This window comes from Crocodylus porosus, unplaced genomic scaffold (assembly GCF_001723895.1).
Source record: "Crocodylus porosus isolate Cpor-Errol unplaced genomic scaffold, CroPor_comp1, whole genome shotgun sequence".
Taxonomy (NCBI): Eukaryota; Metazoa; Chordata; order Crocodylia; family Crocodylidae; genus Crocodylus; species Crocodylus porosus.
In genome coordinates this window covers 196,767,049-196,783,072 of record NW_017728906.1, presented here as the reverse complement: position 1 = coordinate 196,783,072, position 16,024 = coordinate 196,767,049, and the positions used below count along the sequence as shown (strand labels likewise).

The 16,024-nt window shown below is 49.2% G+C and overlaps 2 protein-coding genes across 4 annotated transcripts in view; one reads left to right on the top strand and one right to left on the bottom strand.

Moving 5' to 3' along the window:
* KCTD21 (potassium channel tetramerization domain containing 21) overlaps window positions 1-5,916 on the bottom strand; it is a 15,896-nt gene extending 9,980 nt beyond the window's left edge. For both annotated transcript variants that reach the window (XM_019530425.1, XM_019530424.1), the window contains exon 1: window positions 5,842-5,916. The gene's annotated coding sequence lies outside the window, so the exon portion shown is untranslated. The remainder of the gene's footprint in view (window positions 1-5,841) is intronic.
* Window positions 5,917-6,047: 131 nt separating this feature from the next.
* USP35 (ubiquitin specific peptidase 35) overlaps window positions 6,048-16,024 on the top strand; it is a 35,992-nt gene continuing 26,015 nt past the window's right edge. Inside the window, exons 1-3 of one of the 2 annotated variants that reach the window (XM_019530422.1) lie at window positions 6,048-6,106; window positions 6,797-6,980; window positions 10,882-10,991. The gene's annotated coding sequence lies outside the window, so the exon portion shown is untranslated. The remainder of the gene's footprint in view (window positions 6,107-6,796; window positions 6,981-10,881; window positions 10,992-16,024) is intronic. The other variant, XM_019530423.1, reaches the window with a different exon arrangement.

The following is a 16,024-nucleotide window of genomic DNA, read 5'->3' as shown; positions in this document are numbered from 1 at the left end:
AGTTCCCCAACCTGTAGGTATGGTGCCGGTTGTTCCTCCCGAGGTGCATCACCTTGCACTTGTCTGTGTTGAAACCCATCCTATTCTTGTCCGCCCACCCCTGTAACCTGTCTAGGTCAGATTGTAGCCTGTTGCATCCTTCTTCTAAGTGAGAAGGGCAAGAGAGTTTCTGTCCATCGGCTCTGATGGACACAAAAAAACCCCTATCCCTAACTGGCCCTTTTATTGCCAGTTTCAGTAGGGAAGAGATATGGACTACAGAGACTAAATATGCTCAACTCTGGAGAAGGTCCCTTCCAAGCCCATGGGTACTGGCTACATTGCAGAGCACAAATATAACTTACTTCTCAGGTGGGTCTTGGCCCAGGCTGAGCTCTGTGTTCCTGTGGTTAGGCTGTTCTGTTTGCTAGCTTCTAAAGCCAGCTCATTTAAAATGAGCCCAGGTATTTCTATGCTACACTACAGCATAAATGTACCTTGAGATGTATTTGTTCTGCACGTAAATATTTTACTTCTGTCTTCCAGATGCTATATGTATTTTACAGCCTTCTGAAGACTGTAAAGGTGACAATTCGTAGATTCATAGATGTTAGGGTTGGAAGGGACCTCAACAGATCATTGAGTCCAACCACCTGCCTGGGCAGGAAAGGGTGCTGGGGTCAGATGACTCTGGCCAGATGCCTACCAAGTCTGCTCTTAAAGACCCCAAGGTGGGAAAGAGCACCCCCTCCCTTGAAAGCCCATTCCAATTTTTGGCCACCATTACTGAGAAGAAGTTTTTCCTGATATCTAGCCTAAATCTGCTCTCTCTCAGTTGCCCCCCAAATGGATAAAGATTGCAGATTTTTTCCCCCTCTTGTTCTACAGGCAGTTGTGGCTTATACAGGGGAATTTACATGCAATGACCCAAGTTACTTAGACTGTAAGTGTGGGAGGGAATGGATGTGTGTGTGGGTATGGTGGGTGGTCGGGCATGTGAGTGTACAGTGTGGGGGGTGGCAGGGTGTTGCAGGGGGGTGTCCTTGGAGTCCCTGGAGCATATAGGTCCCTGCATGTGGTACCAACATATGAAGCCAGCCCTACCCCACCCCACAGCATGCAGCTCCCGTGCTCCCGCCTGAGTCCTCAACAGCACACAGCAGCAGTGTGCAGGACCAGCCTGACCCAGTCCCGTGGCATGCAGCTCCGCATCTAAGTCCCTGGCCATATGTGGTGGCAGTGTACAGGGCCAGCCCCACCTGGATCCATAACGTGCAGCTCTCCACCCTCCCATCCACGTCCCTGGCCGTATGGAGCGGCAGCACGTGGGGCCAGCCTGGCCTGGCCCCATAGCACTCCTACCCAAGTCCCTGGTAGCACATGGTGGCAGGATGCAGGGCCAGCCCCACCAAGCTCCATCCTGTGCAGCTCCTGCACTTCTGCCCAAGCCCTTGGCTACTCATGGTGGCAGTGTGGTAGGCCAGCCTGGCTCCCCATGCTCCTGGCCCACTTTCCCCAAACGGGAGTCCCTGGTCCCCAGCCCAGTGGGGCCCTTACCTGAATTTCCACACTCCCAGGGAGCGATGGCTGGGGAACAGCCATGAGGTCACTAAGCAAAAGCCCCTGCCAGGCAGAAGCTTCTTGTCTCCGGGACCCCCTCTCTTGGGGCTGGTGGGAGGTGAAGCCAGGCTGAGATGAGGGTTGGGCATTTAACAGCTGGAGCCGTACCTGCATGGAGGCAATGGCTTTCATTGCCATTGCCAAGGGCCAGGGCCCATGATCACTTTTTTGGCTTATGGAGAGGCCCCACGAGCTGGATGCAGTCACCTGGCAGGTTGGATCCAGCCCGCAGGCTGTATTTTGCCTGCCCCTGACTTTGAGTAATCGAGTTACTGAAAGCATTTTTCATCTTCACAGATCTCATTGTCTGGCAGCCAAAGGTAACCAAAACTCAGTGCATATCCCCCACTTCACTGACTGACCAGCTAGTGCATCATGTTCTGTACATGCTCAGTCTATGTGCAACAGGCAGGGATAACAGACTCATCAAATCATAGAAAAGTAGGGCTGGAAGGGACCTCTGGAGGTCATTTAGTACAGCCCCCTGTTCGAGGCAGGATCACCCCCAACCAAACCATCCCATCCAAGTTCTTGTCTAACCTATTCCTAAACCACACAAATACAAGGCATATTGCCCCAAAAGAAGACAACTCTAACCTGTGGCAGGTGCACAAATCTCAACTTGTCCATGAGTGCCCAAAGCACCACCTAAGCAGCTGGAAAACTGTCATGTAGGTGTGCAAAGGGAAACAGAATTTCATGCAGAAAGGACAACTGCAAAACAACATTAGAATAGTTATTAAAATAAAATTTTCTTGCTGATGTACATCTTGATTCACACTGGTGATTTGGATCACTATGATTTCAATCAATCCACTTTGAAACAGACAGTTGGGAAGAGGTGTCTAGCTGCATGCCTTCATATGTTGATGGTCCTTTTTAACAGCCCCATTGATGATGTGGGGAATGATAATAGCTTAAGAGGAGTTGTAAATCTCAATGAGGGCAGAAATTTGTTGTGAAAAGAAATTAATCAGATTAGGAAGTCAAGTGAGGTTTTGATTTGACAGTGTAAAGCAGCATGGCTAGGGACAAACAGTCCCCAACACAGGTATTTGCTGGGAGGTAGAAATTTGAAAGGTTTCCCTGGATCCTATGAGAGACATAAAACTGAACATTAATTTGCAAGGTGGTATGGCAGGAAAAAGTGACCAATGACACTTTGGGCTGCTTGGATACCACAGAATAAATAGAAACAGGCTGATTACATGGTGTTTCATTTGGGGCAAAAGGAATTAAACCCAGCACAGCAAAATGAGAAAGAGATCAGATTACACTGAAAAGATAAGAGAATTAAAGATGTGCAGCTTGGTTAAGAGAAGACCAAGGTGGTTCCAGATGGTTTGCTAAGCCTATGTACAACAAACAGGGAGATTAATTATTTAGGGTGCTGCAATGTAGAGTTACTAGTGGCAATAAACTGAAAGTAAGGCATGAAACATTTATGCTACGCATCGGGAAGAACAGATCTATTTGCCTTTGGAATAACACCAAGGGAACTAGGGGAATCCCAGTTGCTTGGGTAATTTTAGTAAAGTTGGGACAAAAGACAAGCTAGGAAATCTATTATAGAAAATATTTCTCCACTAGCAGGGGATGAGCTGTTTCCGTTTAACAGGCAACTGTGGAAAAAATTCTGTGCACCTGTTCACTGGCAGCTAAAGACATTAAATATGGATTGACAAGTAAGCTTGGTTATTCGAAGTGCTGGAAAAGGGTTTCTTTCTCTTGAGTACATCCAGGTGAAATATGCCAGCCTTTCTGGTTGTCCAAAGGCACCTCCCCCTACATTATGCTTCTGATTTGGATGACGTGCCCAAGGTTTCTCACTCTTCTCATGTATTACTCACTTGCTCCAAAATGTGCTCAGTCTCGTACACTGAGCACCGAGCCAATGAGTCTGTCAAGCAGCAAATCAGTCAAGAAATTGGAACCTATGAGCCATTGTTGGAGGCTGTGCAACGAAGGAAGCTGCAGTGCTTTGGACACACTTGCCAACACCATAATGCAGGGCACAGAGGAGGGAAAGAGAAAAAGAAGAGCTGGGGAACCAATATTTAGGACTTGGGGCTTCAATTGCGAGAGTGCACAAACCCAGCTAAACACGGGATAGGGTGGAGGAAGGTTGTAACAGCATCTAAGGTGCCCCAATGGCCACAGTGACCTTGGGACTGACTTGACTTGACTCTTACAGGCTTCATTTTGCTTTAGCATTCATTAACATGTCGCTTGCTGCCAGAGGTCTGAGACTAAGTCACAATTAAGACTGTGCAATAGTCCAGTTCAGATTCAACGAAAAATTCCAGTACCTACAAAATACCATGAACAATGTCCGTCTGCTTTGAAGCCGAGATCTGGTCATACCAAATAGCACCAGCCTGTTTCCCTACTTCAGCTATCGCTGTCTTTGAACATATTTCATTCCTAGTCCTTCAGGACCATATTATTAATACTAGAGGCTCCAGTGAGAGATCAGGGGAAGTAAAGATAATCTAAAAGGCAGCCCTGGACAGCTTACAGTGAGAAAAGCTGCAATGGGTTGACAAAACGGAGTAACCACAAAGGGAGGTGGGGAGAAACAAAATGAACATACCTGAGACTTAGCTCACCCCTTGCCTAACCACTACCAAACCAGCAGTGACATCTAGGTTTTAGGGCAGCAGGAAGATATGAAAAAGGAGTTAAAACACAATCTGCAGAGAATAGCTTAACAGGACTGGCAGGTATCGGTGGTTGGGCCACCCACTCATTGCTGTCTCAGTTCTGGAGCGTGGGCTTTACTATGTATTTGTATGTGCTTATCTTGATTAAGTTCATTGTGGAAATCCCACATTCTCTCCTGGTAGTGCTGCAGGGCAGGAAGAAAAATATTTCCACCGAGACAATGTGAAAGACAGGAGGCCTGGTGGTTAACTGCTTGGTTAAAACTGGGAGTGCCTCTAGGGGTAGGTTTGACATTATAAAAGTGGGATTCTCAAGGCCAGAAAGGCTTGCCTCTTTTCTGACTCAATGCATGAGTATAGCAACATGATGTGATCTCAGTTTGCGGGGATGGGCGGTTGCAATCTCTCAGCAGGTCTGAAGAGGGATATCGCCACCCTCCCTGTCCTAACTCAATGGGAGGGCTGCCATCAATCTGTTTTCTGTTGTATCACGGGGTAATACGCTGGGGGGAAATGTGGGTAATTCCAGGATTTCATCTTGGAAGGCCCTCTCTCCAGGCAGGCCTGGAGGGACTCCATTGCCAGAGAGACCTCAAAGCAACATGAACGAGGGGAGCAATCATTTCATGACGGCCCCGATTCCTTTGGCCCCACTCCTCAATCCTACTCTGTACCACTGGGAACAGCGGCTCTATCCGTGCCAAAAAGGCATGCGTAAAAAACCCACTGCTTTAAAGCATCATCTCCCAGAGGCTGCAGTCTGTCCAGGAAACAGCACCGGCAATTCTTGCTGAGAACTGGAGCTCAGTAGACAGGCTAAAGGGCAACTGGATTGCCTGCGTGTCCCGAATGCAAGCAGAGGGCTGTGCAGGCTGGGGAGGGCGTGCAGACAGACTGGCAAGGCCTTCACCAGAGAATCAAACCCTTAAGGAAGCAGCAGCCACTTGCCAAATTAAACCCACCGCATATACTAAGGGACCGCTCCCTTTCTCCTTCCCACAGCAGGAAGGGGCAGCACGCTCGCTGCGCAGCCCGTACAGGCCAGTCAGGGACTGGGGGTGACAGCGGGGACCCCAAAGCCCTGAAACATCAGCACAAACCGGCGCACTTGCAGTTCCCTTGAGCCACAGGCACCTCGCCCACCCAGCCCCGGCACTGCCCAGCCCTTCAGCCATGGGAAATCGTGGCTCCGGCCTCTCTTGGCAGCTGACCTGAGGCACGTGCCTGGACCTCTCTGCCTCAGTTTCCCTTTCTGCAGAATGGGCTGAGGAAGATGCTCCACCCCCCCCGCCAACCCTCCAAATACTCTGTGGCTCATTTTTCCTTTCTGTAGACGGGCCTGAGGCAGATGCCCCCCTTGACCACTCTGTGCCTCAGTCTCCCCTTCTATAGGATGGGCCTGGGGAAGATACCCTGCCTGACCAGTCTGTGCCTCAGTCTCCCCGTCTGTAGGATGGACCTCGGGAAGATACCCCCCTTGACCACCCTGTGCCTCAGTCTTCCCGTCTGTAGAATGGGCTGAAGATGCCCCTCCAGCCAGGGTACATGGGCTACCCCCACCGCCGCCCTCCGCACCCACCTGCTCCGCCGACCCCTCTCCCGGCGCTGGAACCGAGCCCGGGGCAGCAGCCCGGCAGGAGGCGGAGCGGGAGCGCGGCCGCGGCCGCCCCTGGGACTTGTAGTTCCCCCGGGCTCCACCGCGGGGCGCCCGGCGGCTGCGGGACTACATGTCCCGGCAGCCCCCGCGGGGCCAGTGCCCCTCCCCCGCTGGCCTTAAAGGGGCCGCAGCCGCCGCAGCGCAGCTGGGAGCAGGCGCTGCTGGGCGGTGCGGGCTGCGTCTGCAGGTAAGGGCAGGGCGGGGACCCCATCTCTGCGGCCAGGGCAAAGCGGCCGCGCCTGGGCATCTCCCCACGGCTGCCTGGAGCTAGCAGTGCACATCTGGGGAGGGAGCAGGGATGCACTTGCCCCCAGGGGTGGTCCTGAGCTCCACCAGTGGTGTCCAGATGTGGCCCTGCTTCTGCTCCCACAATCCTGGGCTCTGCTGGTGGCAGGTCATCGTGTGCTAGCCCATGGACTGGTGTAAATCATAGAAAGCGAGGGTTGGAAGGGACTTCAGGAGGGCTGGTGTGGCTGTGTGAGGGCAGGGCTGCTGGCCAGGTGCCCCCTGCCACCTGCCAGACCTGGGGGATGCACCCACAGTCGTTCCCGAGGGGCGAGCAGCTTGAAGGGCGATGGGGTATAGATTGTAGCCGTGTTAGTCTAAGGACATAGGCAGACAAGATTCTTTGAGTAAATGTGATGTCTTTTATTTGACCAGCTCAAATAGTTGGAAGAATTCTTCTTTGCAAGCTCTTTGGTGCAAGCACCTTTGAAGGGAGACAGGCTTTCTTGCATCCAGCTCCCTTGAGTCTTTGGGTAGGGCCCTAGCCTCTGGGGCTTGCGGGGTAGAGCACAAGAGGTCTGTGTGGGGTGGAGGCAAATTGGGGTGGGAAACGCATGACGTATCTAGTTCTGAAGGCATCTCCTTTTCGCAGCTGCGGCACCGCGGGGATCGGCACCCTGGAGCTTCTGATGGATTCTTGCAAAGAGCCTTGACCTCAGGCTTTCACATCCATCCGCTTCGGTCGGGGGCGTGGTGCTCTGAGCCTGGCCTAGGCAGGTGCTTATTGTGGATAAAGGAAGAGAGACATCTTAAGGGAGAGGAGAGAGCCTTATTCTGTAAGTATCTCAAGGAAAAAGCAAGCCTGACAGAAATTACTTGTTTACTGTCTTAGAAAGAGAGTGACAGAAGAGGCTTGGGCTGAAGGGTGGATTAAGACCAGCCCAGTGAGGCAGAGTCGAAGGGGCCTGGAGCACAGCAGTAAGGCAGAGCAGCAGTGCAGCAGGCTGGTTGCTGCCTGCTGGGGTGGGCTAGATTGCCTTGCTAGGGAGGCACAGTTTGGGTATCCAGGGAGGATGAAAACCTCCCAGATGAGCCTAGCCTAGTGGTTTGGGCAAGCTCTGCCTTCTATTCCCTGCTCTGTGACCCAGGGCAAGTGGTGGTAGGTAACAGGACAAGGCACAATAGTCTCAGGTTGCAGCAAGGGAAGCTTAGGTTTAATATCTGGGAAGCTTAGGTTTGTCACTGGTAGGGTGGTAAAGCCCTGGAATAGCCTCTGTTCTTGGAGGTTTTTAGGACCTGGGTAGACAAAGCCTTGGCTGGGATGATCTAGTTGGGGATTGTCCTGCTTTGAGCAGGGGGTTGGACTAGATGACCTCTTGAAGTTCCTTCCACCCCTGATTTTCCATGATTCTGTGATTTGAAGTCACTTAACTTCCCCCTGCCTCAGTTTCCTAGTCTGTAAAATGTGATGGCCACTGATGGAGGTGTTGGGGGCTAAACCTGTCAGTGTTTTTAAGTGTCTGTGAAAATCTGTATGGAAAAACAGCTGTGTGAAGGAAAATTATCGTTCTTCATGTTAAGAAGCTTGATCTGGGAGACTGAGTTTGTCTAGACAGGGACAGAGTAAAATGTGGATGGATCTAATCTTGATACTTAATGCTGATGGACCCATCTTGACGGAAGACCGGTGTTCCAGCTAGATGTCAGAACACAGTTGCAAACACCAGGAATTTCAAAGGAGTAAACTGGACCCTAAGGGCATCTAGCACCAAGGATTCAGTGCAGCATCACTGCAGAGAAGGAAAACTTAGCTAAAATATCCTTGGGGCTGCGGTAGGGAAGGGTCTGGCAAAAGACTGAAAATCCAAGTGGACGGTCACAATGATAGAAGAGATCTCTAGGTGCCAAGCTTTTTGTAGTGGGCACAATGATGCACAACAATATGGTGACAGCAGGAGTATGTCTTGAGACTTCCTACTCTAAGAGGGAACACTATTGCCAGAGGAGAATCTCCATCTGTTCCTAGCCGTAGAGGGCATATGCCACACAGATGATCAGTTTGGACTTTATGCAGCCGAGGGCAGTCGGATGCCCACGCACATGTGGACAAGCACTGTCGCACACTAGTTTGCCACAATACTTGGCAACTCCTATAGGGCCTTTCAACTAAAGATCTTAAAGTACTTTCAAAACTGGATTAACTATACCTGGCACCTTGTGAAGTAGGTAAAAGATCTATGAGGGCTCGTTCCTGCTTCACTGAAGTGTTTTAGCAGTGCCCATTGCTGCTACGCTGCAGTTCAGGACAGGAAGCGCAGAATATTATTCTGTCCAGTTGAAAGTGGAAGACTAATGGAGAAATGCGGTAAGGGAATTTGACCAGCCTTGGGGATAGCATCTTTTTTATACAGAATGTCTTGGGATCCTTTGAATCATAGAAAGTTAGGGCTCAAAGGGAACTTAGGAGGTCATTTAGCCCAGCCCCCTGCTCAAAGTAGGACCCCTTAATAGTTGCGAGTAACTAGAACCTCGGCTTTGTTTTGCCTGAAGGATGATCTTGCTGTCTTTTCCTAGTCATACTAGCTAAAAACTTCTGCTCGAGTCTCAGAACGAATGTCCCTGATTCTCTGCTCTACAGCCACTTTATGCTGGTGTGACCTTGCTGAGGTCAGTGATTATTTTTTTTTTTAATGACAGTAGTGAAAAGGCTACTAGAGCTGTGGGTTTTAGTACTAAGTCAAGGATCAGGACTGAGAGACCTATGTTCAGTTCATAGCTCTGCCACAGATATTTGCATGACCTTTGGTAAGTCGCGTAGCTTTGCTGAGCTCCAGTTCCCTTTCTCTTGTCGATTTACATTACACGTGCCTTGGAACAGGAGATCTTTTCCCTATGAGTTTATACAGCCCCCTGCACAGTGGGCACACAGTCTCAATTGCCTGGGTGTGGCTGTGGTACAGTAAATATGATGTAACAAATTATGGAACTATGTTAATTTTATTTAATATTTTTATATTTTATAAATAATGACCGAGGGCCTTGGGCAACCCCAGATGACTGAATATAAAATAATTAAGGAAAAATAGAGGGAGTTATAGCAATCTGCATTGATTATAAATGCTTCAGGAAATTCACAAATTGGAATGACTTTACATGTGTTCTAATGACTGTAATATTTTTTTATGTGGAATAACCAAGACCAACAATTAAGAAGAGAGCTGGGTGCATAGAATACACAATTAGAAAGCAGAGGCTTAATGAAAGTGGTTTTGTTGGTTAGGGATGAAAGCCTGAGGGTGACATTTTATCGAATGAATTTAACCTGAGATTCCTTTAAAGTTGTTTTGTAGGGTTTGATGGGAACAGGTCTCTGGAGTCTCAGCTACCTGCTGGGTAAGCGGCAGAGGCTGGATGAGAGTGCAGCTAGCTAGCATGGTGCTGTTCCCTCTTTTGCCCTTTGCACCCTCAGCACAGACCTGATATTCTGGGTAAGCAAACCCAGGACCAAGGCAGAGGCTGTTCCTCTTTAGACTCTGAGCAGCCACTCAATTCTCATGGGGAATTTTATGCAACCCGGGCTCAATCATGCAAGATGCTGAGCACTTCAGTGTCATGCTGTGTACACTCTGTCCCTTGTGACTTGAGTGGACATTGAGGGCACTTAGCACCTTGCAGGATTGAGTCCTAATGGCCTGGTAGACTGTGCATGCAGCAGGAATAATGCTAATACCTTGGCTGACATCACAGAAACAGTTTGAATGGGAATTAGGGATTATAATAGGTAGTCAGGTGACTTGGCTTCTGCTGTTACAGATCTCCAGAGAATTCAGCGAAGTAGATCAGGTTTGGTTTGGTTTCATTTTTTAAATAAATGAGGATGTAAGGAGGAAGGCACTTTGTTCATCAAACTATGTTTAGATGGTAGGGTTTTGGGTTTTTTTCCTTCTTTCTTTTAACTTTCCCACTTTTGGTGTAGTTTGTCAAACAACCTGCATGATCTGAGGCTGTTCTGGGTTGCTTTCTGAAAAATAGGTAGGGTAAAAATCCAAGATTTAAATTAAAACAAGACAGATCATCTAAAAACCTTCTTTGATCTGAATCTGAAGAGCTCATACTAAACACTGAAAAATATCCTAAGGAAATTACATTGGCAATCAGCAGCTGGACGTGGGAGTGGGTAGGGTTGGAAGGACTTCAGCTGAAGTTAATTCCAATTAAAGAGAATGTCCTTATGAAAATGGAATATTAAAAAGAATCACTGGGGTCAACTTTGATTAAGGTGAGAGAGAGAGAGACACTGTGTGTGCGTGTTGGTGGAGAGAGGGCTAAAAATCCCTTTTCCTTTTGGAGACTTATTTGCTTACTTTTTTGCTCTGTTCAATGCCTAGAGTGAAACTAGACTGGTTAGTTCGGTTACTCTGTGCATAGTCTGTTTTGGTTTCTGGTAATTAGCCTGCACTTATGCTTGTGCATCTTCCTTCCTGCAGGGACGCTCAGTAGGGTGAAAAGTGCGTATTTTAAATCTTGTTGAGAATGTCTTTTTATAGCAGGGTTTTCAGTTCTGTGCACTGAATGAGTTGGGGGCAAATATAGAAAAATTCCTTCCTGATCCTCCTAGGCCAGATTAGCAGGGATTTGGGAGGGGGGAGGGTGTGAATTCCCTTCCTCTGTATAAGAGGCCATGGTCCTCTTAAGATCTTCAGTATATATTAACCAGCTTCTTCCCTGTCATTGCAGTGACAGGGCACTGGCCTGCTTACCTGCTCTTACAGCCTGTTACGGGATGTCCTTGCTGTTTCTGGCTCTGTCTTGTAGCTGCACGTGAAGACTTGAACTGGTGATTTCAGGTAATCCTTATGGTAAAATCTGGATAGTAGCAAGTGACGAGCGTGAAACAAAGTTGGAAACGAGGCCTGTTGGTCATTATTGTCGTGTAGTAGGTTCTACATGTAATAGAAATGACTGTGGTTTAAGACAGATCTGGGATTAAAGTGGTTGCCTGTGAATGCAGGAGGTGGGACTCAAAGACTCGGGAGACCCTGTTCAGTCCTTGGTGGCAAACTAATATGTGATTTATATAAATAGAGGCTGCATCATTATGCAGATATGGTGACTCCTAACTTATGAGTGCTTTACTCTACCTGAAAAGGCACTTATGAGGGGACGTGACAGCAGACTTCAAATACTTGAAGGGCTGACCTAAAGAAGAGGGGAAAGCACCTGGTCTCTCTTCTTCTATAGAGGGAAGGATGTGGACCAATGGCTTGAAGTTGCAGCAAAGTAAGTTTAGATTGCGTCCTTGGAAAAGCTGCTTTGCTGTGAGAGCAGCAAGGCAGTGGAATAGATGCCTAGGGAAGTTGTGGACTCTCCAGCACTGGAGGTGTTCAAGGAGAGGTTAGACAGCTATTGTTCAGGGATGATCTGGGTGTATCTATACTCTGGTAAAAAAAACGGGCATTTTCCATGCTTCTGGGCTTTGCAGGTTGCTCCTGCTCCCCTCCCCTTCTTTCTTTTCTGTTGCATGTGTTGGAGTATTTTTAAGCCCCCCCACCAGGGGCATTGGGTGTTGGCAACAGCCAAGGTTAGGGACTTTAACTGGGGTGTGCTGGTTCTCCTGCTAGGAGCAAAGCCAGAGGTTCCTGGCTAGAAGGTCTTGCCCCTCCGCTTTAAGTCAGGCCAATTCCACCCCCATGTTTGGGTTCAGGAAGGGAATTTACCCCATGGTCAGATTGGTATGCACACTGGGTTTTTTTTTGTCTCTTTGTGTAGCGGCGGGGGGCATGGCCTTTTACTCGGGGCTTCTTGAGTATATATTGACAATGTTTATGGAAGCGGGACATTGGGTGCCGTGGTTCCCCTGCTTTACCTGTGACTGGTTAGGGTGTTAGGTCTGTGTTGTCAGGGTTATGTAGAGTTCAGATAATGGTTGTATGGGATGGCGTGGATAGTGATAATCCTGTGTCAGGCAGGGGGTTGGACTAGATGACCTTTGGACATCCCTTCCAACCCTACTTCTCTAAGACTCTATAACCTTGTTTTTATGTAGGTTTTTTGTGGGTTAACACATTGTATTTAGGGCTCCTTTAGGGCTCTGTTCTGCCGGACCCAGGAAGGTTAAGGTGACGCCCATCTACATTGTCCCAGGCTAGAGTTGGCAGGTCTTCCCCAGTCAGGCTCATGGCCAGACACAGCCTATTCACTTCTCCTGATCAGCAGTTCAGCTTGCTTGTGACTATAGACTGCATCTGGACAGTGTCCCAGCTGAGCCTGCCTGCAAGCTGGGGCTGCTGCTGTTCCCCAGTACTTCATCCGGCCCGGGTGCAGGGAGTTTTGCCATCTATATGTCTCCCTGGATTCATGGGCCTCAAGTGAAGGGTGATCTTTGCCGTCCCTTTGCTCATCATATCTGGCAGGTCCCCTTTGTTGTGCGCAAGCTCTGGCTGTATCAGCGTGGGCCTGCCCAGGGCCACTGAGAAGCAGCACCCCCAGCCCTGTTTCCTCCACCAGTGTTTCATGCCCAGCAAGTGAGGGAGGGGGAAGGCCATTGTTTTTTCTCAAGATCATTTTGAGAAATGGCTGAATCATCTACTTGGAATTTTCCTGGAACACTTTGCCTGAGGCAGACTCTTGGCATGGAAAATTTCAGCCCCTGTAGGTCAAAGCTTGCCAGAAGGTATAAGCAGTTGAAAACCTGGTCTTCAAGTGGGAAGTGTTGGGCAGACATAACTATAGAGACTGCTCCGCATTTTTACTTGTATGGTGGTAGAGACCTTCATCTCTTTGGAGCCGTGTTGTGCCAGGCTGAATGCAGAGATATAATGAATGCTTCAAGCAGAGTATGGTCCCAAGAGCAGGCATTGCAGGTGAAGGGGCCAAACAACCAGACATGGGGAAGGAACGATGGAGATACCTAGGAGTATGGACACACAACATGGTTATGTATCCTGGATTTTACTCTGTAGTAAGACACTACAACCAGCTCTGTCAATTAAGCTATAGGGGCTCTTACAATCCTGGCCACTCGAGGCAGGGCAGCTTGTTTGCATTGCACCAGTGTGTACCCCGGGATGAAAGTGCCTGGCAGAGTGGACACACAACCAGTAAACCGGGGTAACTTTTATTAGTGTACAGTGACTCCTTGCTTTTGAGGGGCATTTCATCCCAGAGCAGAGTGACTTTCACCGGGGTAAGGCTGTTCATTGTGTGTCCATTAGATTTGCACTGTGAAGCAAAGTCGACTTGCTCTGCTTAGTAGCAGGAGGAAGGAATCTGGACTCGTGGTAGAGGTGGTATCTTTTATTAGACCAACTAGATTTTTGCCAAAAAAATATTTATTTTTATTGCAAGCCTTTGGGCACCAACACCCTCCTTCAGGCATAGGAGAAAAGACTGTAAGAGTTCACCTGGGTAGAAACTTACTCTGTTTAGTCGCTTGCTGTCTTCCCATGTTGTTGAATGATTAATTCTGTGGTTAAAAAGCAGTCTCTGGCCCCTATGGTCTCTCTCCTTTCACTTCTGTTTGGGTTGAAAGAGCACCAGTCATGGGCTTCTTCTTTTCTGCTGTGAACCACAGGCCTGAGGGTGTCTTGAAATGCTTGTGCCCACCTTTTCTCAGGGAAGGCAGTTCAAGGAGGAATGCCAGCCATGTCTGACTTACCTTGTGGGTCAGTTGACAAATCAAGGCTGGTCCAGGAGGCGGAAGAAATCTGGGTGGCAGAAGGGCGCAAGCGTGGAGCACAGAGTTGGAAACGGGCTCGTTGGCACGTACCCCTGACAGAAATGATGGGGGCTTAATAAGACAAGCCTGGGTGTCTGATAAAACCGTGTTTTCCCTGGAGTTTCCTGCTCTGTTTCCATCTAGGGCCTGGCTCTGAATCGGACAGGAATGTTGTTCCAGCGAGACCTTTGTTCTTTCAGCGGGTTTTCTTCTAATCCCTTGCGGCTGGGAGGTTCGGGCAGTGACAAGCAGCCAGCTCTGCTGACTCGGCAGTCTCCGTCTTGCTCCCTCCCGTTGCTTTGGCAGCATGACATCAAATTGCAGCAGTTCCCTGATGAGCAGGATTTGCATTAGCCCCTTTCCAGTTAAAGGCTGGGGCAGCTGGCCGAGCTCCAGAAAATGAAGGGCCCGCACAAGCTGCGCAGGGTCCGGTCAGAGAGCCCTGTACCTCGGTCGGAGTAAATATAATGGGCGATCCCAGAGAAGGCTCTTAACGTGGGGAGGTAGAGGAAGGAAGGCAACGCATCCATTTTAAACAGAGCTGGACTCTTAACAAGACCCAGGTAGCTTCCTTTCAGGCATGTGTGGGGTAAATTTGTTGGGTGGTTTCTGAACGAGTGACTTGCCCCCCTTCTCCCGAGCATTTAAAATCAGTCCCTGGGGTTGTTCTTCCTCTCCAAGCACCAGGGCACAGCCCTGGATCTCATTTTATCTCGGGTCTTTTTCTGACCCCGTTGCCATAGCACCTGGGTACAGATATGCTCCTGGGTCCTTTGTCCAGCTGCAGACTCAGAACTGCTTCTGGATTTTGCATGCATAATCTTTTTTCCCCCCTTAAGCTGCACTTGGCTTGGCTCTCATGTAGAGAGTGGGTAAGCAGCCCTTGAGAGACAGCTTGTCTTCCATGGGCGTATCTTGTCTGCATCACCAGCTGGGGCACTCTCCATACTCCACATCTGGAAATACATCCAAAAGTGGTCGTGATGGGATGTCTCCAGAGCAGCATCAATGCCACACTTTCAGGTTGGGCCATATGAGTATGACATGCTCAGGAATGCCTCTGCCAGAGACACAATGCCATTATGGTGAAGACATACCTTCAAAGATAGCTACAGGCCATGTCCTGTAGGTCCTGCACTCTTCCTCTGTCCTTCTCTGGGCCATCCAGACTCGGTCACCTTCCCCTGCTTTTGTCATGCGTCCCTGGCTTTTCTCTCCCCTCCTGCTTCCCACCTGTCCTCTCCTTTACTTTGAATTTAAAAGAAATGGCCAAAAGTCACCGTGCAACTCTGGCACTGCCAGTTCATACCAACTGAGGGTTTGGCCTCATCTCTCTACCCTGTAATTCACCCTTGCTTTGTCTGTCTGTGTCTTTCTTTCAAAGAGTTCATTTTCACGGAGCGTCAGCACTTCCACAGTCTACTGAAGCCAGTGGGGCTCGTGCAGTGTGGCCCCTTCTTGGGATATGGACCTTATTTATTCCCATTTGCTCAACAGAGGGCTTACCTGTTCATTTGTAGGAAGTGCTGCAAATGTGAGTGTGTGTTAATCGAGATCTCCATCCACTGGAGTCCTCGGGTTGGGGAAATCCAATCCTTCTGCACCTCTCAATATTGCAGTGGTCACTATTTTATGGAGAAAGGTAGGGAAGTTGCAATCAAAGTGACATCAGTAGTCTCTGGTCCTTTGCTGTATATCTTACTCTCTTCCATCTTGTGTCTCACTGATTCTCCTGTTGGATGGTTCACCATCCTCTCAACTGCCCCGGCCCAGAACTGATCCCTTGACCTTCCCTCCCAAGGCTGCCTTCTCTCCTAAAGCTGAAGACCATTATCATTTCCTATCCCCCATATCTGCACCCTTGGGGCCCACTTTGATTCCTCTTGCCTCTTTGCCAGCATATCATTACATAGCCAAATCCTGTGGCTTCTCCCCTCATGATGAAGGTCTGGTCTTCATTATTGGCAACACCTGTCTCGTAGGACAGCGTCCACCTCCATCCGACCCTCATTTGCCTCTCTCCACCTGAAACATTTGCCTCAGAGTTGATATTCCAACCTGGTGTTTGTCCAGGTCGCCAAACTCATTGGAGTCCTGTGAGGGGGCGGGCGTCTAAGGGCGGCCGTGAACCCCCTAGCGCCGCCTACCGTCACTTTAGGGTGA